Consider the following 14505-nt stretch of genomic DNA (forward strand, 5'->3'; position numbering starts at 1 on the left):
AAACCTATTAGGACTGTCTGTTCTTGAGCTTTGTTTAATGGATGAACAATTGTGGCTGATAAATTCCCTTTTGAAAGCTTCACTGACACAGGTCTTCAGGAATAGCATGGAATTAAAAAATGCCACAATACTAATTTTAAGCACATAAATTAGAAACATGGCAGTAAGTTGGGAAGAATCATCCTACAGACAGAATAAAATATCTTAAAACTGCTTAAGAGAAATTGAGAAAAACTCAAGTAAACATGTACTTATATGGTATTTCCTAACTCTGAATAAAAATCTGTCTCTACAGTAACAATGTTTTCTTTCTAAACTGACTTCCCTATCCTATTACTAAATACTATTGGCTCTGTTGTCTCGCATTAAGATGGCTTCATTTGGGCTTTCCTACAGTGTTTAATATTTTTATGAAAAGACATTATCTTGTCACATTAAAGAGAATGGGAAATTAATGTTCTGGCACAGTTAAAAATGATCGTCGGCTGATTCAACAGATTAGATTGAACAACTTGTTTCAATACAATCCAACATCATTTCATCTTAAAGAGTCCAAAAGAAAAGAGTTTTGATTCTAAAAAAATTAACTACAACAAGTTAGAAACTAGTTGTGAATGCGCCTGATCTAAACCACCTGTAAGAAATCAGTCCCTTCAACATAATCTTTGGCCACTTCTCTTTCTTCAAAGCTTAGTGAATACTTTATGGATTCACACAGCCAACTGGCTTCATTTCCGTTTTACTCATCTAATGAACTGTCATGTTTATTTCATCTGTTCACCTTCCTTGTCTGGCATGTGAGAAGCAGCTTCCCAGAACTAGAGCATCTGAGTGCCTCCTGACACATTATGCATGTTAACTGAAGCCTGCATAGCAGCCTTGCTGACGGAGTTACAGTGACCCATTTCACATGTGAGACACCAAGATTTAGGAAGATTGGAGAATCCGCTAAGTCCACGTAGCTAGTTAAGAAGCGGCATCTGAGTGTGTCTGAGTGTGAAAGCAGTCATGACCATCCTGCTCATTCCTCCTCTTTCTTGAAATGTAGTCTCGCCGCCACCTGGGGTGATTCTTTTGTAAAGTAAAATTCACATTTTATGGCAAGACAAGAAAAATTTAAACCTAAAAAAGACGTTTCTCTGCCCTTTGGGCTCCTCTCTCCCCACTCCTGTGCTTTGTGCATCCACACGATGCATTGACCAAACCTCTCCATTGGCAGAAACATCTGCTCAGCCATAAACAGCAACATGCTCCTGGCATCAACAAGACAACTCCTTAAAAGATAACATTCCTCCTTGACCTTGTAAGGGGTCACGAGGACCCACCACTTTGTACCTGCAGATCTGGATCATGAAAACTGTCAGTGACATGTCACTTAATGTCCAGCCCTCTGTCTCAAAAAACTTACATTAACTGTGCTGTGACTTCTAACAGGTGGAGTAGTTCTCAGAGCTTTCTGAGAGGCTGCTCCCAGGTTATAATCCTCCATTCGCCTTGAACAAATTTTTCCATTTTTTTCTTAGATCAACTGATTAATTTTTCATTGACACTTTAAAATGCACATGACCAGGCCCTGCCCTAGACATCTGGCTTCACAGTCTTTAGAAATGAGATGTTAGACTCTACAAGTTTAGGAGGCTCCCCAGGTGCCTCTGGGCCAGGCAAACATGTACGCGGTTGCTTCTGAACCCAAAAAAGGCAAAACTGCAGTCAGATTCTAATTGTTCAGGAATTATGAAAACTCAGGGTTTCCATTCCAGCTGCAACCTTTTCACTGCCCTCTGCTGCCTACATGTCAAAATATGCTGACGTTCCAATTCCAATGCACAAAACTGGAAGGGTGAAATTCCCAGTCCCGTATGCAGTTTGCTACCTAATAAGAATTAAATGGGGAGAAACTATTCATTTAATTAAAAGGAATAAGCTACACACACACACACACACACACACACACACACCAGCTTGAAAAATGGCACAGGAATTATGAAGTGGAATCTTAGTGGAATCTTTTGAACTGCTTCAGTCATTCAAATAAGCAGTATTATTCATTTGATGGACGTGGTTGCCCCAAACATTCAGAAATAAATGCATGACTTACACACAAATACCTTACAGTGAAGGAAACGAATAGACTCTTTTAAACTAACACATGCCAGGCAGTGAACAAGGTGCTTCACACACATCTTAAACTCTTACAATGACCTCAGCGAGGGGGATTTTATTATTTCCATTTAAAAATGGAAGAAACTGGATCTCAGAGAGATTATTTGTTTAACATAACTCTGCTGCTAAGAACAGCCCCAGCATCTGAACCCACTTGCTTGGGACTAAGATGCCTGGGCTCTCCGCCCCACCATGAGGCCTCAGGGCACTCCATGTTAGCAGTTCTCAAAGTGAGGTTCCTGGACCAGCAGCATCGGCATCACCAGGAACTTACTAGAAATGCAGGTTCTCGGGCCCCACCCAAGTCTGGAATCAACAACTCAGGGCTAAGATGCAGGATCTGCGTTTCACAAGCCCTCTAGAGGATTGTAATGCACTAACATGTTTGAGAATCACTGCACTATTTCCTTCTTAGCTGCCCAGAAAACCAAAACAAAAATGAGCAAACAAGTCACAGATTCTTTTACGGGGGTGGAGAGGAAGAATGTGACAATGAGCTCATTGTTGCAGGAATGTTGGCATTTTTACAGCCAAACAAAACTGCCTGCAGCGCCTGCTTCACTGCAGGCTTAATTCTTTGACAATTAGATTGCGAATCACTTGACTTCATTGATTTCCACGAACCTGCTACCCTAACAGAGGGTCAGCACTAGTACAAGACATCACATGAATACTCAACAAAGTCTTTTTTTTTTTAATCGTGTTTGATCAGATTTCCATCCACATCCCTTAAACACATTGTGTTGCTTTTCTTTTCTCAAAGACCTTCAGATGCCCTGAAAGGGAACATGATCCTGAAACCAGTTCGAAAATAAGTTTACAGCAAGGACTGTCTAAATAAAAAGAGGGGGAGAAATAGGAGCTCTTTACATTAATAACAGTTGCTGCTCCTCACCACGTGCTAATGTTTCCTGCGCTAGCTTGTTCAGCCCTCACAGCAAACTTACAAGGCAGAGTAGATCCCGCTCGCAGGTGACAATAAAGCCGGTGCCCAAGGCCACACGGCCAGCACGTGGTCAGCCTCATCGGTCTTTGCTCTGAATCACTAGGCTGGGTTGAGTCTTCTTCATCCCCATTTCATTTTCCCTGACTCTCTAAAGCTATCCTGTGGGTGTCAGTCATAGCACGTGATACCTTGAAGCCACTGAGGGAGCCACGCTGGGGCTGGAGAGTTGTCTGCTACCATCCCTCACAGAGGCCACTCTGTCCTGGACTCGGGAAATATCTATTTCTTCCCGAAAGTGCACTGGGTTTCCAGGAAGTTCAACATTCATACTCAGAAGGATGGATGAAAGAGAAAAAACACAAGATGCCAATCCTGTTTTCCATAATAGCTACACATGCTCCAGCACTTTCAATGGCACCAACAACCACCAGAAAGCTGGAGGTCCCCTTTAATTTTTTCTCTTTCCCTCCAAACGCAATCATCTGCAAGACCTGTTGAGATCCTCTCAGGAAAAGAATCTCCTGTGTACTTCTACCCACTGTCTTTGGCACTGCTGTCATCCGAGTCACCATCATCACTCCTCTGGACGGGGACACCTGCCCGAGTCTCCCTCCTGGCTTCCTACTATGCCCACCTCTAGACATTTCCCACACAGCAGCCAGGGATCTGTGAGAGATCGAAGTCTGGGCATGGCACTTCCCTCTGGAACACCCTCCTCTGACCTCCTACTGGATAGCAAATAAAGTCCAAGTTCCCTGCACTGTCTGCACAGCCTGCGGGGTCTGGCCCAACCTCCGTCATCACGATCACCTGGGGTCGACTGTCCCTTTGCCCATATCCCAGGCCAGTTCTCTGGAAGTCCAGCTGGTCCATGCCGATCTCTTTCTCATCTTCATGTCTTTGTTCACGCTGTTCCCTTTATCTGGAATGTTTTTCTGCCTTCAGTCTTTGATTAAAGGCCATCTCCTCCGACAGGTCTGCCCGGGGCACCTGACCTGGGAGGATCTTCTCTTGTTATTCTCTGCCTCAGCATCCTCTCCCTCTTAGGGCGCTCAGCATTCAGTAACATCTTGCACTGTTTATCTCTGTCCCCACTTCCTTGAAATTAAAGTTCCATTGGGCAGAGACCTTTCATTTTATTCACACTATATCCAACTCTTAGCCCAGTCCTTAGCCTGCAGATAAGGGCTTAATAAATACCTGTGAGTGAGTTTGCTGGAAGTAGGTGGAAGCAAGACAATGACACCCCAAAGTGTGGAATTTCTCCAAGGCGACACTGGACAGTTGGCTGCCTGATGAAGTTGCTTCCTTCAAATATTGACGGTCTAGACGTCAAAGTGACCATGGTATTCCAGGAGGTTTGGAAGATGTCAGTACTATGTAAGTGACCTCTTTCAGCACCACAGGCCACTCCAGGTCTTTCAAAGCTGGTTCCACAGCCCAGAAGGATGCCTGGTGCACCGGGGATGCTTCCAGTGACTCTACCGCATCCTCCTCCCTGGCTCGTCAAGCACTCAGTGGTTCTCTGTCAAAGGTAGGGAACCCGACCACCTGGAATGAACTTGAAACACTGAGCTCCTGGAAAGACTTCATCAACACAAACTTCCTTCTTAGAATAATTTTCAATATTTGTTTGTAGTAGATTATAAATAAGTTATATTCATCTTTTGAATCATCTAGCACCAGTATCTGAGGATTATCTTTTTGTACCACAATCAAAGTCAGGAGCTTAACTTAACTGATACATCATGACCAAACTCTCCTCTTGGCCAAGGGCCACAGAGAATTAAAGACTGTTGTGGTTCTTCTGGCCATGTCTTCAGCTCTATGCATAACTAACTCCATCTTGTGGGGACCTTCCATTTAATGGACCTTCACTCTAAGTGTGGAAGATAGATAGAACTGGGCTCACTGAAGTGAGGAATCCGGCATCATCATCTACATCTTCTTAAAGGAGTCCTTGGCTGGAGAATGGCAGCTTTGGATTTGGGGAGTACAGTGGTGACACCCACTCTCCTCCCACTTCACTTCTATGCGAATGGGAATCTACCTGGGTGGGACTAAGACCAGGGACATTTACTGTTTGTAACATTCTGGAAAGAACATTTATTGCATCCATGACCAAGGTCATTAATACCCACCTGACACGATGTTAAAATGCATGATCTTATGGGCTCTGTATGAGTGTGTTTGGGAAGTGACAATCCTCACAAGTTGCTACAGATTTAAGAATGCTTCCTAACGCAACACAAACCTAGACAATGGAAACTTCTTCAATAGTTCATGCAAAGGCTGCTGGGACTATTGGGATTCTCAGTGGTGCTGGGAGGATCCTGCAGTAACAAAAAAAAAAAAAAAAAGAGAACTGTACTGCCTTCCCAAATCTCCTCACCCCCTCCTATCACTTCGTGGGAGTTTTCTTACTGTTCTTCCGGTCAGAGCTGTACACCTGCTGTTCCTTCTGCCTGGATATCCTCCCCGCTCACTCCGTCACTCCACGTTGACTTCTGCTCACATGTCTCAGCAGAAAATAACACACCTCATCACTTTCATGCTCCATCTCTGCTTTTCTCCAGAGCACTCAAAACTGACTTTATAGATTATACATCTATTTCTTTGTTTATTAGCTGTCTTCCCTAATAAAATCAGTCATGTAAGCTCCAGGATTTTATTTTTCTTTGTCTACTGTACCCTCAGAATCTAAAAGAGCATCTGGCAGATGCTTAGTAAATACCTGCTGGATGAATGAGTGAATACGAAATGCTTTCTTGTTCTAGGTCTTGCTTATGTTGCTAATTCTCAAATGCCACGACCAGACTTTCAGAGCTCTATGCCATATCTCAAAAATTTGACAAATGCATTCTTCACCTTTTGTAAATCCTGTTCTCATGAGGCTGTCTCTACTCTTATTTACACATGCCTCCAGAACCTAGGCGAGGTATTTATCAAACACAAACAGTTGAAAATGAAAGGAACAAAGGTCTGACAATGGAGGAAGGGGCAAACTTGAGAATCTTCTGCCCTTTTGAGTTATTCTCTTAATTCATATGAGACCTCTGTATTAATCTTATTGCTCAGTACTCTAAAATACTTAGTTTTTCTAACAGCTTAACATCCATCCCAAAAATAGACTTTTAAGAGAATCAAGTCAAACCTTCTCCCCTTCACCTTCTTTGTTCTCAACCTAAAACTTTTTCTTTGCTTCTTTGCCTTTAGTTTACCAGGCTTCTTCAACGGCTACAGATTAGATTGGAAAATTACACTTTTTATTATGATTAAACATAAAAGAAGGACTTTTACTCCTGGGTGGTTGGACTTGGGTCAGGAAGCAGCAGAGAACAGCCTCTTAATGTTCATCCCATTCATTCCTCTTTCTTCTCCTCAGATTATACGGTATTTCTTTCCAGGCTTTGTCTTAAAACAAGTCTCTAATGTTTTGATTTGAAATCCAGGTCTAACCTGTTTTTCATTAACTTCCTGCAGAGGACCAATTGTGTAAGTGTCTGAGTGCCAATATTTACCTAAAGAAGCTTCAGGAAACATGGTTTGAAACATACATCAGACAAGAAGTTGCAATCATGTAGAAAGTACCTAATCAAGCCTGATGACTGTACGTAGTGCTTGGGATGTGAAAAGTCTATTTCAGTGAAAACCGTTAGAAAGCTGATCATCTAGCCCTGAGATGCAGCAGAAGGGAGGGAGACCAGAGAAGAAACTCAGCACATCCACGTGCCGGGAACACAGGTGTTCTCGCCACACGTTGTTTAAGTTTGCATGGTTGGGAACAGCAAACACACCAGGAAAGAAAGGTCTATTTGTATGCCCCCACCAAAGCAAGAAATATGAACGTGGATGGGGCTCTTGCAAATCCCCCATACCCAGGACCAAAAACATCCCAATGCCCAGGGCTGATGTCATCCACGGGGCAGAACTGGAAAGGTATTACCTTCCCCAAGTTCCCTCTCACATTAGCACACTGCACCTTTCCTGGGAGCCCTACCACTGGTGTCCTTCCTTTGGGTTATGCTGCAGAAATGGGAACATCGTATTCTCATGCATCAAACTGCACCAAGCTTGTTCCCAGGAAAGAGAGGATGGGTGGGGTGGAAACAGGAAGCTATGCTCTCTAATTCTCACCAAGGACGCATTATCATGGACTAGCTTCTCCTATCAGTGAGTTTCCACCTTAAATAAACCTCCCCCAACCCTTCCACCAACAAGCATCCCTTTTTGTATGTCTTCTCCATGAGCCCCATGTTTTGAGTGATTCTGCCTGCCAGTCTGAGTCTCTTACAAAACATTAACTCATTTTCTTCAGTCTTACTTATGATTAAAGAGGTAACTTCCAACCAGAGCTTCTGACCAGCATAAGATAACCAGTGTCATTGTGTTGGTATAATTTTAGCAAAAAAAAAAAAAAAAAAAAAAAAAAAAACAAAAAACAAACCAGGAATGTGATATTTTGGAAACTCTATGCAGGCTTGATATGACTTACATACTTATATATGCATGGTATAAGGAAGATATAGCTGGTCTTTGTCCTGGGTTCCAACCACAGAGCTTCAGGAATCACTAGAATGTCCTGAGGGATAGGAATGTCTTTATTGTGCTAATGAGGGGACTCTTGGTAGCCCTGAGGGAGCTATAGGACCAGACTGGCCACTAAAAAGACCAGTCACATGATTAGAGGGCTGGCACTCTGGGAGGGGAAGGGGTCTGGAGACTTGAGTTCTACCGTGACTATGTAATAAAATTCCAGTAAAAGCTCTGGACACTGAGGCTCAGAGGAACTCCCTGGCTGGTGAATACTCTGATGTGCAGGGAAGGGAGGCACCCTGACTCCAGGGGGACAAGGCACTGAAGCTCTGCACCCAGCGCCTTTCCAGACTTTACTCTATGTGTAGGTTTTATAATAAAAGTGTAATTGTAAATATAGCTCTTACAGGGAATTCTGTTAGTTACTCTAAAAAACTACTGAACAGAGTCATGGAACCTCCCTCCCCCAATTTATAGCCCCTGGTCAGCAAAGCAGGTGACTCTGACACTTGCAGCCGGCGTCTGAAGTGAGGGCTGAGCCCCTACACCTGTGGAGTCTGATGCTAACCCGGGGTAGTGTTGGAATTGTACTGCCGTCCACCCACCAGGAGTGAGAACAGGGCATTATATGCCTTTAAATATATATGAACATCCAAGCCCACAGAACGTACAACAGCAAGTAACATAAAGTATGGAACTTGGAAAATAATGATGTGTCAATGTAGGTTCATTGGTTGTAACAAAAGTACCATCCAGTGGGGGATGTTGATAATGGGGGAGCTACACATGTGTGAGGCTGGGGAGTGCACAGCAAGTCTCTGTATCTTTTCCTTGATTTTGCTATGAACTTAAAACTGCTCTAAAAAATAAAATCAAGTAATACATACATATATATATAAAACTTTTCATATATATATGAAAATACTAAAAATAAGAGTTGTCAGAAAGCATATATTTATGGGGAAAATCCTTTGGTTTCAGTTGGCTCAGAGAGAATCATTCCAGTGGGAAGGGGGATGCTGCTGATTTGCAATAAAACCAGGCCCAGGAAACAGGCAGCAGCTCCTTTACTAAAACAGTTACTGGGATTTAATTAGAAATGTATATGTTTATAGAAAAAAAAATGAATATACCAAAATGATCACGATTTCAACATTACTGAGGGCTCACGGCATGCCAGGCTCTATTAATGCATTTTACACGAACTGACTTAATGCTTCCAAACCCTGGATGATTAGAGGGCTGGCACTTTGGGAGGGGAAGGGGACTGGAGACCAAGTTCTACCGTGACTATGTAATAAAACTCCAGTAAAAGCTCTGGACACCGAGGCTCAGACGAACTCCCTGGCTGGTGGATACTCATAGTGAGAGACTGAATAACTTGTTCAAGGTCATGCTCAAGAGTCTGCCTCTTCACCAATCAGAGAGTTCTGAGAAGGAGAACTGCACTGTGGCTGAATGGTGTGCATTCTGCTCCCGGGAGAGCCCGCTGCACTAGGTACTTGCTGCTTTAATTGTGTAACTACCGTTTGACTGAACTCCTTCAAGGCAAAGTTCGTAGGCATCATCCTTATGGGAAGTTACATTTTTATAAAATTTCTTTTACCCCTTGGTTCCAGAAAAACTCTGTGTTCTCCTTCCTCATTTTGCAAATTAGAGTTTGGAGTGGGGAAGGGAGTGTGTACAGTAGGTTAGGAAGTTATCATGGTTCATGATGATTATAATGACAATGAGCTAATTTAGAAACATCATACTAGCATAATAAAAATACTAATTTGAGAGTTCAAACAAGTAGTAATTGCATTCATTATAATTCTGTAAAAGTTAGACATTGACCCAAGAGAAAAAAGCTCGGAGTAGGAGAAACCAGCACTGTAGAAGGCACGTGTGGGAAAAAACCTGCTATAGTATCTGCAGAAGAAATGTCCCAACACATTCTAAGTTGTGGAATGCCTGAGTGCTTGCTATAGATGTAACGGCAACATGTGACAAGAGACCTTGAGTCCACAGAGCACAGACTGTTAAGATACCAGGCCCCCTCGTCGGGGCGAAGCGGTCCACGCCCTCCCTGAGCAGAGACACACAGGCTCCCCCGCTGTCTGAAGGCAGAGCGTTCCCATGAAACCTTTCGGAACCCGAAATGGCATAAAGCCAAGAGTACCCTGATATTCGAAAGTTCACATTACATCACTTCAATTTTAAGAAAGACCTACATTAATATGGTAACGGCACAAAAGCAGAAATCCACTATGGATTTCTTTCGGTGAGGGAGGCAGGTACAGGCGTACCTCGTCTTTGTGGCACTTTGCTGTATTGCTCTTCGCAGATCCTACATTTTTTACAAATTGAGGTTTGTGACAACCCTGAATCAACCAAGACCATCAGTGCCATTTTTCCAACACCATTTTGCTCACTTCGTGTCTCTGTGTCATGTTTTGGTAATTCTAGCAATATTTAAACTTTTTCATTATTACTATATTTGTTTTGGTGATTCGTGATCAGTGATCTTTGATGTCACTCTTGCAAAAAGACTACAACTCCCTGAAGGCTCAGATGATAGTTAGCATTTTCTAGCAATAAAGTATTTTAAAATTAAGGTACATACATTGCTTTTTTAGACAATGCTATTGTACACAACAGACTACATAGTGTAAACATAAATTTTTATTGCTGTTGATTTGCCATGCTGTGTTGGTTTCTGGTGTACAGCAAAGTGGTTAAGTTACACATATATTATATATTCTTTTTCAGATTAATTTCCATTATAGGTTATTACAAAGTATTGAATATAACTTTTTATTGGCTACATTCCCCACATTGAGGCTTATTTTATAGCTAATAAATTGTATTTCTTATGCCCCTATCCCTCACTTGTAATTACTAGCTTGTTCTCTATATCTGTGAGTCTGCTTCTTTTTTGTTATAGTCACCAGTTTGTTGTATTTTTTATACTCCACATACACATGATACCATATATTATTTGTCTTTGACTTACTGCACTTGGCATAATGCCCTCCAGGTCCATCCATGTTGCTGCAAATGGCCACATTTTATTCTTTTTTATGGCTGAGTAATATTCCGGGGTGTGTGTGTGTGTGTGTGTGTGTGTGTGTGTGTGTGTGTGTGTATCACATCCTCTTTATCCAGTCATCTGTTGATGGGTGCTTAGGTTGTTTCCTTGGCAATTGTAAATCATACTGCTATGAACATTGGGGTACACGTATCTTTTCAAATGAGTGTTTTTGGTTTTTTTTAGGATATATACCTAGGAGTAGAATTGCTCGGTCATATGGTAGTTCTATTTTTAGTTTTTAGAGAAAATTCCATATTGTTTTCCATAGTGGCTACACCAATTTACATTTCCACCAACAGTGTTTGAGGGTTCCCTTTTCTCCACATTCCTGCCAACATTTGCTATTTGTGGTCTTTGTGATGACAGCCATTCTAACAGGTGTGAGGTGATATCTCACTGTGGCTTAATTTGCATTTCTCTGATGACTATCAGTGTTGCACATCTTTTCACGTGCCTGTTGGCTATCTGTATGTCTTTTTTGGAAAAAAGTCTATTCAGGTCTTTTGTCCAGTTTTTAATTTGGTTGCTTGTTCTTTTGATGTAAAGTTGTATGAGCTGTTGACGTATTTTGGATATTAACTCCTTATCAGTCATAACAATAGCAAATATTTTCTCCCATTTAGTAAGTTGTCTTTTCATTTTGTCAATGGTTTTCTTTGCTGTGCAAAGGCTTTTAAGTCTAATTAGGCCTCAATTGTTTATTTCTGCTTTTACTTCCATTGCTTTAGAAGACAGATCCAAAAAAATTGCTACAATTTATGTCAAAGACTGTTCTGGCAATGTTTTCTTCTAGGAGTTCTATGGTTTCCAAAACATAACTTCTATACGCACTGGGAAACCAAAAAATTTATTGAGATATTGGCTTTATTGCAGTGGTCTGGAACCAAACGTGCAATATCTCTAAGGTGTGCCTATACTAATGTAGGTCTTTCCTAAAAACAAAGTGGTGTAATGCAAACTTTTGAAAAATGCGGCTACCCATATTCAAAAATTTTAAACAAAGGAAGTAGTAATGCAACATCTGAAACAATGAGAGGGTTGCAACACTTCTAGATAGAATATACAGACCTAGGAAACCCGCTACTCTTTCATCTTCAACGGTAATGTACTGAAATTCCAACCAAAGTCCTCCCTTCGATCATATCACTCCAATAAACTCACTGCACACTGGTAACCACAAATCATCTACAGTTTTGTAGAAAAGCATAGATTTGGTTGCTCACTTGTGTTTGGGTGTGTATGTGCTTTTGTGTGTAAGAGACAAACAGAGAACAGATAAAACTTAGTGATAAGAGTACTTACAGAAATCTGAGGGTTTTTTTTAAAATTGTGGTTTAAAAAAAAGTATAACATACAATGTACCACTTTGAACATTTTTAAGTGTAAAGTTCAGCAGTAGTGAGAATATTCATACTCAGAGCTCTAGAACTTAACTTTTTCATGGCACAGAACTACAATTCTATACGCATTAAGCAACAAACCCCTCTTCCCCCTCCCCCAGACCCTGGCAACCACAATTCTATTTCTGTCTCTATGAATTTAGGTATCTCAGATAAATGAGATCATATACTATTTTGTCTTTTTATTACTGACTCATTTCATTTAGCATAATGTCCTCAAGGTTCATCTAGGTTGTAGCGTGTATCCAAATTTTTTTTGGAATATTTTGAGGAAGCACCATCCTGTTTTCTAGAGTAGTTCTGAATTGTTTTTAATATTTGCTCTCAGAGATCTCACTCATACATGTTAGTTCTTTAATTTGAGAGAGGAGGAAAACAAAAAACAAAAAGCAAGGTAGCAGGAGGCCCTCTTTGGCTGGGGCCTCTTTCTTTACTAGAGCCCCCCCAATGCCCAGCTTCCCCTTTCTGGTCTGTCCCCTCCCCTTCTCTCCCACCGCCCAATGTCCAATGCTATCATCCCCTTGTGGTGGGCAGAACCATGGCTCCCAACTACAATGCCCACACCATGACCCTTGGACCCCCATGAATGTGTTATGTTATATGACTAAAGGGACTTTGCAGATGTAACTAAAGGTCCCAAACCTTAAAACAAGGACATTGTCCTGGATGGGTGGGCTCAAACTAATCATGTGAGATATAACAGTAGCAAACTATCTCCAGCTGGAGAAAGTAGAGGAATGTGGAGGAGAGATGCCCCAGGAGGGTGAGCTGTAGAGGCTGCAAGTTCGAGAAGGATTCCAGGCACCATCGCTGTTCTGAGATGTCAGGAGCCATGTACAAGGACTGGCAGAGGTCTTGAGGAGATAAGGACAACCCTGCCGACAGCCAGCAAGGGACCCAGTCTCACAACTGAAAGGAACTCAATTTTGCCAATAACCAAAACAAGCTCAGAGGTGGATTCCTCCCAAAGTCTCTAGAAAGGACCATAGCCCTGCCAACTCCTTGATCTTAGTGCCATGAGAAGCACTTGGGCTCTAACACATAGAACTGTGTGGAGATACTACATGGGTGTTGTCTTCAGCTGCTAGGTCTGTGGGAATTGCTCATGGAGGCAGCAGGAAACGAACACACACTCTCACACTCTCCTGGCTCTCCTGGCTCTTCAGAAATGTGCCGTGACTTTGAAGGTGTCCCTGGAGAGCTTGACCAACTCACTGGATGTCGACTTACTAATGGACGAAGGCAAGAAGGAGACTCTTTTTTTTTTTTTTTTAACGCCAGCATTTTGAAGAGTTGCATTTTTTTCATCTGACTCTACTAGATATCCAAGACAGTAGTAGGAACTTCAGACCTGGAAAGGGCGTGTCAGCCCACTGGCCAGTGACAAGGAATAATTTGGGACCAAGCAAAGCATCATAGCAGCACATCTCCCACTGTCACCACACATGCCAAGGGCTGCTCACATCTCCATGTGAGTTACTCTTTAAGGCTCTCTGCCCCTCACTTATGAAATATAATATCTTTTCATCAGTATAAAAAAATCAGAGCACAGAAGGTGATGCATTGAAAATAAAAGTGCTCCTGCTCACAGTTCCCTCTTTCCAGAAAATTTTCATGTAATACCGTCTTTGTGTATATATTTTTCCTTTTCTTTTTTCTTTCTTTTAAACGGAATCACAATGTACATACTATTCTGAAACTTGATTTTTTTTGATTAATATATCTTTGGGCATTTTTTATATCGATATATAGAGAGCTGATCCATTCTTTCCTTTTTTTAAAATGATGATATAAAATGGCTGTAAGTTACAACTGAGTAATTTCATACCCCATGGATGGCTATTTATGCTATGTGTACATTTTCATTAACACAAATGAATGTCCTAAGGCCTATATTGTTTCAACCTTACGCAAGTATACCTATTTGATAAATACCCAGAAGTGGAATCACTAGGTTACAGGGGGTGTGTGTTTAAACACCGATAGGTATTGCCAAAATGCCATCCTGAAGACTGCCACGCTGACTCTCCCACAAACAGGTGTGAGCATGCCTGCTTTGTCCACATCTTCTGTAACACTGGTCTCCTTACAATTTTTTCACCTTTACCAATACTTAGGTAGAAATGGATTCTCATTGTGATATTTACATTTCTTTACTTCTCATGTTTGTTGGACATTTATCATTCTTTTCATATCCTAGTCATGTCCCTTATAAACTTTTCCATACTGAGTTCATTTTTCTCATTGATTTATTTGTTATTTTTATGCTAAAGAAATGAGTCTTTTGTCAAATGTGCTGCAAATATTTTTCCCCTATGGGTCATCAGTATTGTTTGCCATCATGAATTATAAATTTGTATATAGTTAAATAGATCGATATTTTTCTT

General features: G+C 41.5%; 1 protein-coding gene across 2 annotated transcripts in view; it reads right to left on the reverse strand.

The window, feature by feature from the left end:
* The window catches only part of ANXA3 (annexin A3), a 51912-nt gene that overhangs the window by 33975 nt on the left and 3432 nt on the right, over positions 1 to 14505 (reverse strand). The window lies entirely within an intron of this gene.

This window comes from Camelus ferus, chromosome 2 (genome assembly GCF_009834535.1).
Source record: "Camelus ferus isolate YT-003-E chromosome 2, BCGSAC_Cfer_1.0, whole genome shotgun sequence".
Lineage (NCBI taxonomy): Eukaryota > Metazoa > Chordata > Mammalia > Artiodactyla > Camelidae > Camelus > Camelus ferus.